The sequence below is a fragment of the Lissotriton helveticus genome, chromosome 3_1, assembly GCF_964261635.1.
Source record: "Lissotriton helveticus chromosome 3_1, aLisHel1.1, whole genome shotgun sequence".
In the NCBI taxonomy this organism is placed as follows: Eukaryota; Metazoa; Chordata; class Amphibia; order Caudata; family Salamandridae; genus Lissotriton; species Lissotriton helveticus.
In genome coordinates, this window is record NC_136061.1 from 89,093,990 (window position 1) to 89,107,113 (window position 13,124).

Consider the following 13,124-nt stretch of genomic DNA (forward strand, 5'->3'; position numbering starts at 1 on the left):
AGGAGCATGGTTTGGGAGAGGCAGTGTGGGGCTGTAGCAATGAGGGAGTGTAGCAGGGTGGAGGAGCATGGTTTGGGAGTGGCAGTGTGGGAGTGTAGCAAAGAGGGAGTGTAGCAGGGTGGTGGACATGGTTTGGGAGGCGCAGTGTGGGAGTGTAGCAATGAGGGAGTGTAGCAGGGTGGTGGAGCATGGTTTGGGAGTGTCAGTGTGGGGCTTTAGCAATGAGGGAGTGTAGCAGGGTGGTGGAGCATGGTTTGGGAGTGGCAGTGTGGGTCTGTAGCAATGAGGGAGTGTAGCAGGTCGGTGGAGCATGGTTTGGGAGTGGCAGTGTGGGGCTGTAGCAATGAGGGAGTGTAGCAGGGTGGTGAAGCATGGTTTGGGAGTGGCAGTGTGGGGCTGTGGGCAATGAGGGAGTGTAGCAGGGTGGTGGAGCATGGTTTGGGAGTGGCAGTGTGGGTCTGTAGCACTGAGGGAGTGTAGCAGGGTGGTGGAGCATGGTTTGTGAGTGGCAGTGTGGGACAGTAGCAATGAGGGAGTGTAGCAAGGTGGAGGAGCATGGTTTGGGAGTGGCAGTGTGGGGCTGTAGCAATGAGGGAGTGTAGCAGGGTGGTGGAGCATGGTTTGGGAGTGGCAGTGTGGGGCTGTAGCAATGAGGGAGTGTAGCTGGTTGGTGAAGCATGGTTTGGGAGTGGCAGTTTGGGGCTGTAGCAGTGAGGGGGTGTATCAGGGTGGTGGAGCATGGTTTGGGAGTGGCAGTGTGGGAGTGTAGCAATAAGGGAATGTAGCAGGGTGGTGGAGCATGGTTTGGGAGAGACAGTGTGGGGCTGTAGCAATGAAGGAGTGTAGCAGGGTGGTGGAGCATGGTTTGGGAGTGGCAGTGTGGGGCTGTAGCAATGAGGGAGTGTAGCAGGGTGATGGAGCATGTTTGGGGGTGGCGGTGTGGGTCTGTATCAATGAGGTAATGTAGCAGGGTGGTGGAGCATGGTTTGGGAGTGGCAGCGTGGGTCTGTATCAATGAGGGAGTGGAGCAGGGTGGTGGAGCATGGTTTGGGAGTGGCAGTGTGGGACTGTAGCAATGAGGGAGTTTAGCAGGGTGGTGAAGCACAGTTTGGGAGTGGCAGTGTGGAGCTGTAGCAGTGAGGGAGGGTAGCAGGATGGTGGAGCATGGCCTGGGAGTGGCAGTGTGGGGCTGTAGCAATGAGGGAGTGTAGCAGGGTGGAGGAGCATGGTTTGGAAGTGGCAGTGTGGGGTCGTAGCAATGAGGGAGTGTAGCAGGGTGGAGGAGCATGGTATGGGAGTGGCAGTGTGGGAGTGTAGCAATGAGGGAGTGTAGCAGGGTGGAGGAGCATGGTTTGGGAGTGGCAGTGTGGGTCAGTTGCAATGAGTGAATGTAGCAGGGTGGTGAAGCATTGTTTGGGAGTGGCAGTGTGGGGCTGTGGGTAATGAGGGAGTGTAGCAGGGTGGTGGATCATGGTTTGGGAGTGGCAGTGTGGGTCAGTAGCAATGAGGGAGTGTAGCAGGGTGGTGGAGCATGGTTTGGGAGTGGCAGTGTGGGGCTTTAGCAATGAGGGAGTGTAGCAGGGTGGTGGAGCATGGTTTGGGAGTGGCAGTGTGGGTCTGTAGCAATGAGGGAGTGTAGCAGGTCGGTGGAGCATGGTTTGGGAGTGGCAGTGTGGGGCTGTAGCAATGAGGGAGTGTAGCAGGGTGGTGAAGCATGGTTTGGGAGTGGCAGTGTGGGGCTGTGGGCAATGAGGGAGTGTAGCAGGGTGGTGGAGCATGGTTTGGGAGTGGCAGTGTGGGTCTGTAGCACTGAGGGAGTGTAGCAGGGTGGTGGAGCATGGTTTGTGAGTGGCAGTGTGGGGCAGTAGCAATGAGGGAGTGTAGCAAGGTGGAGGAGCATGGTTTGGGAGTGGCAGTGTGGGGCTGTAGCAATGAGGGAGTGTAGCAGGGTGGTGGAGCATGGTTTGGGAGTGGCAGTGTGGGGCTGTAGCAATGAGGGAGTGTAGCTGGTTGGTGGAGCATGGTTTGGGAGTGGGAGTGTGGGTCTGTAGCAATGAGGGAATGTAGCAGGGTGGTGAAGCATGGTTTGGGAGTGGCAGTGTGGGAGTGTAGCAATGATGGAGTGTCGCAGGGTGGTAGAGCATGGTTTGGGAGTGTCAGTGTGGGGCTGTAACTGTGAGTGAGTGCAGCAGAGTGGTGGAGCATGGTTTGGGAGTGGTAGTGTGGGGCTGTAGCAATGAGGGAGTGTAGCAGGGTGGAGGTGCATGGTTTGAGAGTGGCAGTTTGGGGCTGTAGCAATGAGGGAGTTTAGCAGGGTGGTGAAGCATGGTTTGGGAGTGGCACTGTGGGTCTGTATCAATGAGGGAGTGTAGCAGGGTGGTGGAGCATGGTTTGGGAGTGGCAGTGTGGGGCTGTAGCAATAAAAGATTGTTGCAGGGTGGCGGAGCATGGTTTGGGAGTGGCAGTGTGAGGCTGTAGCAATGAGGGAGTGTAGCAGGGAGTTGGAGCATGGTTTGGGAGTGGCGGTGTGGGTCTGTATTGATGAGGGAGTGTAGCAGGGTGGTGGAGCATGGTTTGGGAGTGGCAGTGTGGGTCTGTATCAATGAGGGAGTGTAGCAGGGTGGTGGAGCATGGTATGGGAATGGTAGTGTGGGGCTGTAGCAATGAGGGAGTTTAGCAGGATGGTGGAGCATGGTTTGGGAGTAGCAGTGTGGGCTGTAGCAGTGAGGGAGGGTAGCAGGGTGGTGGAGCATGGTTTGGGAGTGGCAGTGTGGGGCTGTAGCAATGACGGAGTGTAGCAAGGTGGAGGAGCATGGTTTGGGAGTGGCAGTGTGGGTCTCTCGCAATGAGGGAATGTGGCAGGGTGGTGAAGCATGGTTTGGGAGTGGCAGTGTGGGAGTGTAGCAATGAGGGAGTGTAGCAGGGTGGTAGAGCATGGTTTGGGAGTGGCAGTGTGGGGCTGTAGCAGTGAGGGAGTGTAGCAGGGTGGTGGAGCATGGTTTGGGAGTGGCAGTGTGGGGCTGTAGCAATGAGGGAGTGTAGCAGGGTGGAGGAGCATGGTTTGGGAGTGGCAGTGTGGGAGTGTAGCAATGAGGGAGTATAGCAGCGTGGAGGAGCCTGGTTTGGGAGTGGCAGTTTGGGTCTGTTGCAATGAGGGAATGTAGCAGGGTGGTGAAGCATGGTTTGGGAGTGGCAGTGTGGGGCTGTGGGCAATGAGGGAGTGTAGCAGCGTGGTGGATCATGGTTTGGGAGTGGCAGTGTGTGTCTGTAGCAATGAGGGAGTGTAGCAGGGTGGTGGAGCATGGTTTGTGAGTGGCAGTGTAGGGCTGTAGCAATGAGGGAGTGTAGTAGGGTGGAGGAGCATGGTTTGGGAGTGGCAGTGTGGGAGTGTAGCAATGAGGGAGTGTAGCAGGGTGGTGGAGCATGGTTGGGGAGTGGCAGTGTGGGGCTTTAGCAATGAGGGAGTGTAGCAGGGTGGTGGAGCATGGTTTGGAAGTGGCAGTGTGGGTCTGTAGCAATGAGGGAGTGTAGCAGGGCGGTGGAGCATGGTTTGTGAGTGGCAGTGTGGGGCTGTAGCAATGAGGGAGTGTAGCAGGGTGGTGAAGCATGGTTTGGGAGCGGCAGTGTGGGGCTGTGGGCAATGAGGGAATGTAGCAGGGTGGTGGAACATGGTTTGGGAGTGGCAGTGTGGGTCTGTAGCAATGAGGGAGTGTAGCAGGGTGGTGGAGCATGGTTTGTGAGTGGTAGTGTGGGAGTGTAGCAATGAGGGAGTGTAGCAGTGTGGTAGAGCATGGTTTGGGATTGTCAGTGTGGGACTGTAGCAGTGAGGGAGTGTAGCAGGGTGGTGGAGCATGGTTTGGGAGTGGTAGTGTGCGGATGTAGCAATGAGGGAGTTTAGCAGAGTGGAGGAGCATGGTTTGGGAGTGGCAGTGTGGGAGTGTAGCAATGAGGGAGTGTAGCAGGATGGAGGAGCACGGTTTGGGAGTGGCAGTGTGGGTCTGTAGCAATGAGGGAATGTAGCAGGGTGGTGAAGCATGGATTGGGAGTGGCAGTGTGGGGCTGTGGGCAATGAGGGAGTGTAGCACGGTGGTGGATCATGGTTTGGGAGTGGCAGTGTGGGTCTGTAGCAATGAGGGAGTGTAGCAGAGTGGTGGAGCATGGTTTGTGAGTGGCAGTGTAGGGCTGTAGCAATGAGGGAGTGTAGCAGGGTGGAGGAGCATGGTTTGGGAGTGGCAGTGTGGGAGTGTAGCAACGAGGGAGTGTAGCAGGGTGGTGGAGCATGGTTTGTGAGTGGCAGTGTAGGGCTGTAGCAATGAGGGAGTGTAGCAGGGTGGAGTAGCATGGTATGAGAGTGGCAGTGTGGGTCTGTAGCAATGAGGGAATGTAGCAGGGTGGTAAAGCATGGTTTGGGAGTGGCAGTGTGGGGCTGTGGGCAATGAGGGAGTGTAGCAGGGTGGTGGATCATGGTTTGGGAGTGGAGGTGTGGGTCTGTAGCAATGAGGGAGTGTAGCAGGGTGGAGGAGCATGGTTTGGAAGTGGCAGTGTGGGAGTGTAGCAATGAGGGAGTGTAGCAGGGTGGTGGAGCATGGTTTGGGAGTGGCAGTGTGGGAGTGTAGCAATGAGGGAGTGTAGCAGGGTGGTGGAGCATGGTTTGGGAGTGGCAGTGTGGGGCTTTAGCAGTGAGGGAGTGTAGCAGGGTGGTGGAGCATGGTTTGGGAGTGGCAGTGTGGGTCTGTAGCAATGAGGGAGTGTAGCAGGGTGGTGGAGCATGGTTTGTGAGTGGCAGTGTGGGGCTGTAGCAGTGAGGGAGTGTAGCAGGGTGGAGGAGCATGGTTTGGGAGGGGCAGTGCGGGTCTGTAGCAATGAGGGAATGTAGCAGGGTGGTGAAGCATGGTTTGGGAGTGGCAGTGTGCGAGTGTAACAATGAGGGAGTGTAGCAGGGTGGTGGAGCATGGTTTGGGAGTGGCAGTGTGGGGCTTTAGCAGTGAGGGAGTGTAGCAGGGTGGTGGAGCATGGTTTGGGAGTGGCAGTGTGGGTCTGTAGCAATGAGGGAGTGTAGCAGGGTGGTGGAGCATGGTTTGTGAGTGGCAGTGTGGGGCTTTAGCAGTGAGGGAGTGTAGCAGGGTGGTGGAGCATAATTTGGGAGTGGCAGTGTGGGGCTGTAGCAGTGAGGGAGTGTAGCAGGGTGGTGGAGCATGGTTTGGGAGTGGCAGTGTGGGAGTGTAGCAATAAGGGAGTGTATCAGGGTGGTGGAGCATGGTTTGGGAGTGGCAGTGTGGGGCTGTAGCAATGAAGGAGTGTAGCAGGGTGGTGGAGCATGGTTTGGGAGTGGCAGTGTCGGGCTGTAGCAATGAGGGAGTGCAGCAGGGTGGTGGAGCATGTTTTGGGAGTGGCGGTGTGGGTCTGTATCGATGAGGGAGTGTAGCAGGGTGGTGGAACATGGTTTGGGAGTGGCAGTGTGGGTCTATATCAATGAGGGAGTGTAGCAGGGTGGTGGAGCATGGTTTGTGAGTGGCAGTGTGGGACTGTAGCAGTGAGGGAGTGTAGCAGGGTGGAGGAGCATGGTTTGGGAGTGGCAGTGCGGGTCTGTAGCAATGAGGGAATGTAGCAGGGTGGTGAAGCATGGTTTGGGAGTGGCAGTGTGGGAGTGTAGAAATGAGGGAGTGTAGCAGGGTGGAGGAGCATGGTTTGGGAGTGGCAGTGTGGGAGTGTAGCAATGAGGGAGTGTAGCAGGGTGGAGGAGCATGGTTTGGGAGTTGCAGTGTGGGGCTGTGGGCAATGAGGGAGTGTAGCAGGGTGGTGGATCATGGTTTGGGAGTGGCAGTGTGGGTCTGTAGCAATGAGGGAGTGTAGCAGGGTGGTGGAGCATGGTTTGTGAGTGGCAGTGTAGGGCTGTAGCAATGAGGGAGTGTAGCAGGGTGGAGGAGCATGGTTTGGGAGTGGCAGGGTGGGAGTGTAGCAATGAGGGAGTGTAGCAGGGTGGTGGACATGGTTTGGGAGTGGCAGTGTGGAGTGTAGCAATGAGGGAGTGCAGCAAGGTGGTGGAGCATGGTTTGGGAGTGGCAGTGTGGGGCTTTAGCAATGAGGGAGTGTAGCAGGGTGGTGGAGCATGGTTTGGGAGTGGCAGTGTGGGTCTGTAGCAATGAGGGAGTGTAGCAGGTCGGTGGAGCATGGTTTGTGAGTTGCAGTGTGGGGCTGTAACAATGAGGGAGTGTAGCAGGGTGGTGAAGCATGCTTTGGGAGTGGCAGTGTGGGGCTGTGGGCAATGAGGGAGTGTAGCAGCGTGGTGGAGTATGGTTTGGGAGTGGCAGTGTGGGTCTGTAGCAATGAGGGAGTGTAGCAGGGTGGTGGAGCTTGGTTTGTGAGTGGCAGTGTGGGGCTGTAGCAATGAGGGAGTGTAGCAGGGTGGGGGAGCATGGTTTGGGAGTGGCAGTGTGGGGCTGTAGCAATGAGGGAGTGTAGCAGGGTGGTTGAGCATGGTTTGGGAGTGGCAGTGTGGGGCTGTAGCAATGAGGGAGTGTAGCTCGTTGGTGGAGCATGGTTTAGGAGTGGGAGTGTGGGTCTGTAGCAATGAGGGAATGTAGCAGGGTGGTGAAGCATGGTTTGGGAGTGGCAGTGTGGGAGTGTAGCAATGAGGGAGTGTAGCAGGGTGGTAGAGCATGGTTTAGGAGTGGTAGTGTTGTGCTGTAGCAGTTAGGGAGTGTAGCAGGGTGATGGAGCATGGTTTGGGAGTGGTAGTGTGGGGCTGTAGCAATGTGGGAGTGTAGCAGGGTGGAGGAGCATGGTGTGGGAGTGGCAGTGTGGGGCTGTAGCAATGAGGGAGTTTAGCAGGGTGGTGGAGCATGGTTTGGGAGTGGCAGTGTGGGTCTGTATCAATGAGGGAGTGTAGCAGGGTGGTGGAGCATGGTTTGGGAGTGGCAGTGTGGGGCTGTAGCAATAAAGGATTGTAGCAGGGTGGTGGAGCATGGTTTGGGAGTGGCAATGTGAGGCTGTAGCAATGAGGGAGTGTAGCAGGGTGGTGGAGCATGGTTTGGGAGTGGCGGTGTGGGTCTGTATCGATAAGGGAGTGTAGCAAGGTGGTGGAGCATGGTTTGGGAGTGGCAGTGTGGGTCTGTATCAATGAGGGAGTGGAGCAGGGTGGTGGACCATGGTTAGGGAGTGGTAGTTAGGGACTGTAGCAATGAGGGAGTTTAGCAGGGTGGTGGAGCATGGTTTGGGAGTGGCAGTGTGGGGCTGAAGCAGTGAGGGAGGGTAGCAGGGTGCTGTAGCATGGTTTGGGAGTGGCGGTGTGGGGCTGTAGCAATGAGGGAGTGTAGCAGGGTGGAGGAGCATGGTTTGGGAGTGGTAGTGTGGGTCTCTAGCAATGAGGGAATGTAGCAGGGTGGTGAATCATGGTTTGGGAGTGGCAGTGTGGGAGTGTATCAATGAGGGAGTGTAGCAGGGTGGTAGAGCATGGTTTCGGAGTGTCAGTGTGGGGCTGTAGCAGTGAGGGAGTGTAGCAGGGTGGTGGAGCATGGTTTGGGAGTGGCAGTGTGGGGCTGTAGCAATGAGGCAGTGTAGCAGGGTTGAGGAGCATGGTTTGGGAGTGGCAGTGTGGGAGTGTAGCAATGAGGGAGTGTAGCAGGGTGGAGGAGCATGGTTTGGGAGTGGCAGTGTGGGTCTGTAGCAATGAGGGAATGTAGCAGGGTGGTGAAGCATGGTTTGGGAGTGGCAGGGTGGGTCTGTGGGCAATGAGGGATTGTAGCAGGGTGGTGGATCATGGTTTGGGAGTGGCAGTGTGGGTCTGTAGCAATGAGGGAGTGTAGCAGGGTGGTGGAGCATGGTTTGTGAGTGGCAGTGTAGGGCTGTAGCAATGAGGGAGTGTAGCAGTGTGGAGGAGCATGGTTTGGGAGTGGCAGTGTGGGAGTGTAGCAATGAGGGAGTGTAGCAGGGTGGTGGAGCATGGTTTGGGAGTGGCAGTGTGCGAGTGTAGCAATGAGGGAGTGTAGCAGGGTGGTGGAGCATGGTTTGGGAGTGGCAGTTTGGGGCTTTAGCAATGAGGGAGTGTAGCAGGGTGGTGGAGCATGGTTTGGGAGTGGCAGTGTGGGTCTGTAGCAATGAGGGAGTGTAGCAGGGCGGTGGAGCATGGTTGTTGAGTGGCAGTGTGGGGCTGTAGTAATGAGGGAGTGTAGCAGGGTGGTGAAGCATGGTTTGTGAGTGGCAGTGTCGGGCTGTGGGCAATGAGGGAGTGTAGCAGGGTGGTGGAACATGGTTTGGGAGTGGCAGTGTGGGTCTGTAGCAATGAGGGAGTGTAGCAGGGTGGTGGAGCATAGTTTGTGAGTGGCAGTGTGGGGCTGTAGAAATGAGGGAGTGGAGCAGGGTGGAGGAGCATGGTTTGGGGTGGCAGTGTGGGGCTGTAGCAATGAGGGAGTGTAGCAGGGTGGTGGAGCATGGTTTGGGAGTGGCAGTGTGGGGCTGTAGCAATGAGGGAGTGTAGCTGGTTGGTGGAGAATGGTTTGGGAGTGGGAGTGTGGGGCTGTAGCAATGAAGGACTGTAGCAGGGTGGAGGAGCATGGTTTGGGAGTGGCAGTGTGGGGCTGTAGCAATGAGGGAGTGTAGCAGGGTGGTGGAGCATAGTTTGTGAGTGGCAGTGTGGGGCTGTAGAAATGAGGGAGTGGAGCAGGGTGGAGGAGCATGGTTTGGGGTGGCAGTGTGGGGCTGTAGCAATGAGGGAGTGTAGCAGGGTGGTGGAGCATGGTTTGGGAGTGGCAGTGTGGAAGTGTAGCAATAAGGTAGTGTAGCAGGGTGGTGGAGCATGGTTTGGGAGTGGCAGTGTGGGGCTTTAGCAGTGAGGGAGTGTAGCAGGGTGGTGGAGCATGGTTTGGGAGTGGCAGTGTGGGTCTGTAGCAATGAGGGAGTGTAGCAGGGTGGTGGAGCATGGTTTGTGAGTGGCAGTGTGGGGCTGTAGCAGTGAGGGAGTGTAGCAGGGTGGAGGAGCATGGTTTGGGAGGGGCAGTGCGGGTCTGTAGCAATGAGGGAATGTAGCAGGGTGGTGAAGCATGGTTTGGGAGTGGCAGTGTGGGAGTGTAACAATGAGGGAGTGTAGCAGGGTGGTGGAGCATGGTTTGGGAGTGGCAGTGTGGGGCTTTAGCAGTGAGGGAGTGTAGCAGGGTGGTGGAGCATGGTTTGGGAGTGGCAGTGTGGGTCTGTAGCAATGAGGGAGTGTAGCAGGGTGGTGGAGCATGGTTTGTGAGTGGCAGTGTGGGGCTGTAGCAGTGAGGGAGTGTAGCAGGGTGGAGGAGCATGGTTTGGGAGTGGCAGTGCGGGTCTGTAGCAATGAGGGAATGTAGCAGGGTGGTGAAGCATGGTTTGGGAGTGGCAGTGTGGGAGTGTAACAATGAGGGAGTGTAGCAGGGTAGTGGAGCATGGTTTGGGAGTGGCAGTGTGGGGCTTTAGCAGTGAGGGAGTGTAGCAGGGTGGTGGAGCATAATTTGGGAGTGGCAGTGTGGGGCTGTAGCAGTGAGGGAGTGTAGCAGGGTGGTGGAGCATGGTTTGGGAGTGGCAGTGTGGGAGTGTAGCAATAAGGGAGTGTATCAGGGTGGTGGAGCATGGTTTGGGAGTGGCAGTGTGGGACTGTAGCAGTGAGGGAGTGTAGCAGGGTGGAGGAGCATGGTTTGGGAGTGGCAGTGCGGGTCTGTAGCAATGAGGGAATGTAGCAGGGTGGTGAAGCATGGTTTGGGAGTGGCAGTGTGGGAGTGTAGAAATGAGGGAGTGTAGCAGGGTGGAGGAGCATGGTTTGGGAGTGGCAGTGTGGGAGTGTAGCAATGAGGGAGTGTAGCAGGGTGGAGGAGCATGGTTTGGGAGTTGCAGTGTGGGGCTGTGGGCAATGAGGGAGTGTAGCAGGGTGGTGGATCATGGTTTGGGAGTGGCAGTGTGGGTCTGTAGCAATGAGGGAGTGTAGCAGGGTGGTGGAGCATGGTTTGTGAGTGGCAGTGTAGGGCTGTAGCAATGAGGGAGTGTAGCAGGGTGGAGGAGCATGGTTTGGGAGTGGCAGGGTGGGAGTGTAGCAATGAGGGAGTGTAGCAGGGTGGTGGACATGGTTTGGGAGTGGCAGTGTGGAGTGTAGCAATGAGGGAGTGCAGCAAGGTGGTGGAGCATGGTTTGGGAGTGGCAGTGTGGGGCTTTAGCAATGAGGGAGTGTAGCAGGGTGGTGGAGCATGGTTTGGGAGTGGCAGTGTGGGTCTGTAGCAATGAGGGAGTGTAGCAGGTCGGTGGAGCATGGTTTGTGAGTGGCAGTGTGGGGCTGTAACAATGAGGGAGTGTAGCAGGGTGGTGAAGCATGCTTTGGGAGTGGCAGTGTGGGGCTGTGGGCAATGAGGGAGTGTAGCAGCGTGGTTTAGTATGGTTTGGGAGTGGCAGTGTGGGTCTGTAGCAATGAGGGAGTGTAGCAGGGTGGTGAAGCTTGGTTTGTGAGTGGCAGTGTGGGGCTGTAGCAATGAGGGAGTGTAGCAGGGTGGGGGAGCATGGTTTGGGAGTGGCAGTGTGGGGCTGTAGCAATGAGGGAGTGTAGCAGGGTGGTTGAGCATGGTTTGGGAGTGGCAGTGTGGGGCTGTAGCAATGAGGGAGTGTAGCTCGTTGGTGGAGCATGGTTTAGGAGTGGGAGTGTGGGTCTGTAGCAATGAGGGAATGTAGCAGGGTGGTGAAGCATGGTTTGGGAGTGGCAGTGTGGGAGTGTAGCAATGAGGGAGTGTAGCAGGGTGGTAGAGCATGGTTTAGGAGTGGTAGTGTTGTGCTGTAGCAGTTAGGGAGTGTAGCAGGGTGATGGAGCATGGTTTGGGAGTGGTAGTGTGGGGCTGTAGCAATGTGGGAGTGTAGCAGGGTGGAGGAGCATGGTGTGGGAGTGGCAGTGTGGGGCTGTAGCAATGAGGGAGTTTAGCAGGGTGGTGGAGCATGGTTTGGGAGTGGCAGTGTGGGTCTGTATCAATGAGGGAGTGTAGCAGGGTGGTGGAGCATGGTTTGGGAGTGGCAGTGTGGGGCTGTAGCAATAAAGGATTGTAGCAGGGTGGTGGAGCATGGTTTGGGAGTGGCAATGTGAGGCTGTAGCAATGAGGGAGTGTAGCAGGGTGGTGGAGCATGGTTTGGGAGTGGCGGTGTGGGTCTGTATCGATAAGGGAGTGTAGCAAGGTGGTGGAGCATGGTTTGGGAGTGGCAGTGTGGGTCTGTATCAATGAGGGAGTGGAGCAGGGTGGTGGACCATGGTTAGGGAGTGGTAGTGTCGGGCTGTAGCAATGAGGGAGTGCAGCAGGGTGGTGGAGCATGTTTTGGTAGTGGCGGTGTGGGTCTGTATCGATGAGGGAGTGTAGCAGGGTGGTGGAACATGGTTTGGGAGTGGCAGTGTGGGTCTATATCAATGAGGGAGTGTAGCAGGGTGGTGGAGCATGGTTTGTGAGTGGCAGTGTAGGGCTGTAGCAATGAGGGAGTGTAGCAGTGTGGAGGAGCATGGTTTGGGAGTGGCAGTGTGGGAGTGTAGCAATGAGGGAGTGTAGCAGGGTGGTGGAGCATGGTTTGGGAGTGGCAGTGTGCGAGTGTAGCAATGAGGGAGTGTAGCAGGGTGGTGGAGCATGGTTTGGGAGTGGCAGTTTGGGGCTTTAGCAATGAGGGAGTGTAGCAGGGTGGTGGAGCATGGTTTGGGAGTGGCAGTGTGGGTCTGTAGCAATGAGGGAGTGTAGCAGGGCGGTGGAGCATGGTTGTTGAGTGGCAGTGTGGGGCTGTAGTAATGAGGGAGTGTAGCAGGGTGGTGAAGCATGGTTTGTGAGTGGCAGTGTCGGGCTGTGGGCAATGAGGGAGTGTAGCAGGGTGGTGGAACATGGTTTGGGAGTGGCAGTGTGGGTCTGTAGCAATGAGGGAGTGTAGCAGGGTGGTGGAGCATAGTTTGTGAGTGGCAGTGTGGGGCTGTAGAAATGAGGGAGTGGAGCAGGGTGGAGGAGCATGGTTTGGGGTGGCAGTGTGGGGCTGTAGCAATGAGGGAGTGTAGCAGGGTGGTGGAGCATGGTTTGGGAGTGGCAGTGTGGGGCTGTAGCAATGAGGGAGTGTAGCTGGTTGGTGGAGAATGGTTTGGGAGTGGGAGTGTGGGGCTGTAGCAATGAAGGACTGTAGCAGGGTGGAGGAGCATGGTTTGGGAGTGGCAGTGTGGGGCTGTAGCAATGAGGGAGTGTAGCAGGGTGGTGGAGCATAGTTTGTGAGTGGCAGTGTGGGGCTGTAGAAATGAGGGAGTGGAGCAGGGTGGAGGAGCATGGTTTGGGGTGGCAGTGTGGGGCTGTAGCAATGAGGGAGTGTAGCAGGGTGGTGGAGCATGGTTTGGGAGTGGCAGTGTGGAAGTGTAGCAATAAGGTAGTGTAGCAGGGTGGTGGAGCATGGTTTGGGAGTGGCAGTGTGGGGCTTTAGCAGTGAGGGAGTGTAGCAGGGTGGTGGAGCATGGTTTGGGAGTGGCAGTGTGGGTCTGTAGCAATGAGGGAGTGTAGCAGGGTGGTGGAGCATGGTTTGTGAGTGGCAGTGTGGGGCTGTAGCAGTGAGGGAGTGTAGCAGGGTGGAGGAGCATGGTTTGGGAGGGGCAGTGCGGGTCTGTAGCAATGAGGGAATGTAGCAGGGTGGTGAAGCATGGTTTGGGAGTGGCAGTGTGGGAGTGTAACAATGAGGGAGTGTAGCAGGGTGGTGGAGCATGGTTTGGGAGTGGCAGTGTGGGGCTTTAGCAGTGAGGGAGTGTAGCAGGGTGGTGGAGCATGGTTTGGGAGTGGCAGTGTGGGTCTGTAGCAATGAGGGAGTGTAGCAGGGTGGTGGAGCATGGTTTGTGAGTGGCAGTGTGGGGCTGTAGCAGTGAGGGAGTGTAGCAGGGTGGAGGAGCATGGTTTGGGAGTGGCAGTGCGGGTCTGTAGCAATGAGGGAATGTAGCAGGGTGGTGAAGCATGGTTTGGGAGTGGCAGTGTGGGAGTGTAACAATGAGGGAGTGTAGCAGGGTAGTGGAGCATGGTTTGGGAGTGGCAGTGTGGGGCTTTAGCAGTGAGGGAGTGTAGCAGGGTGGTGGAGCATAATTTGGGAGTGGCAGTGTGGGGCTGTAGCAGTGAGGGAGTGTAGCAGGGTGGTGGAGC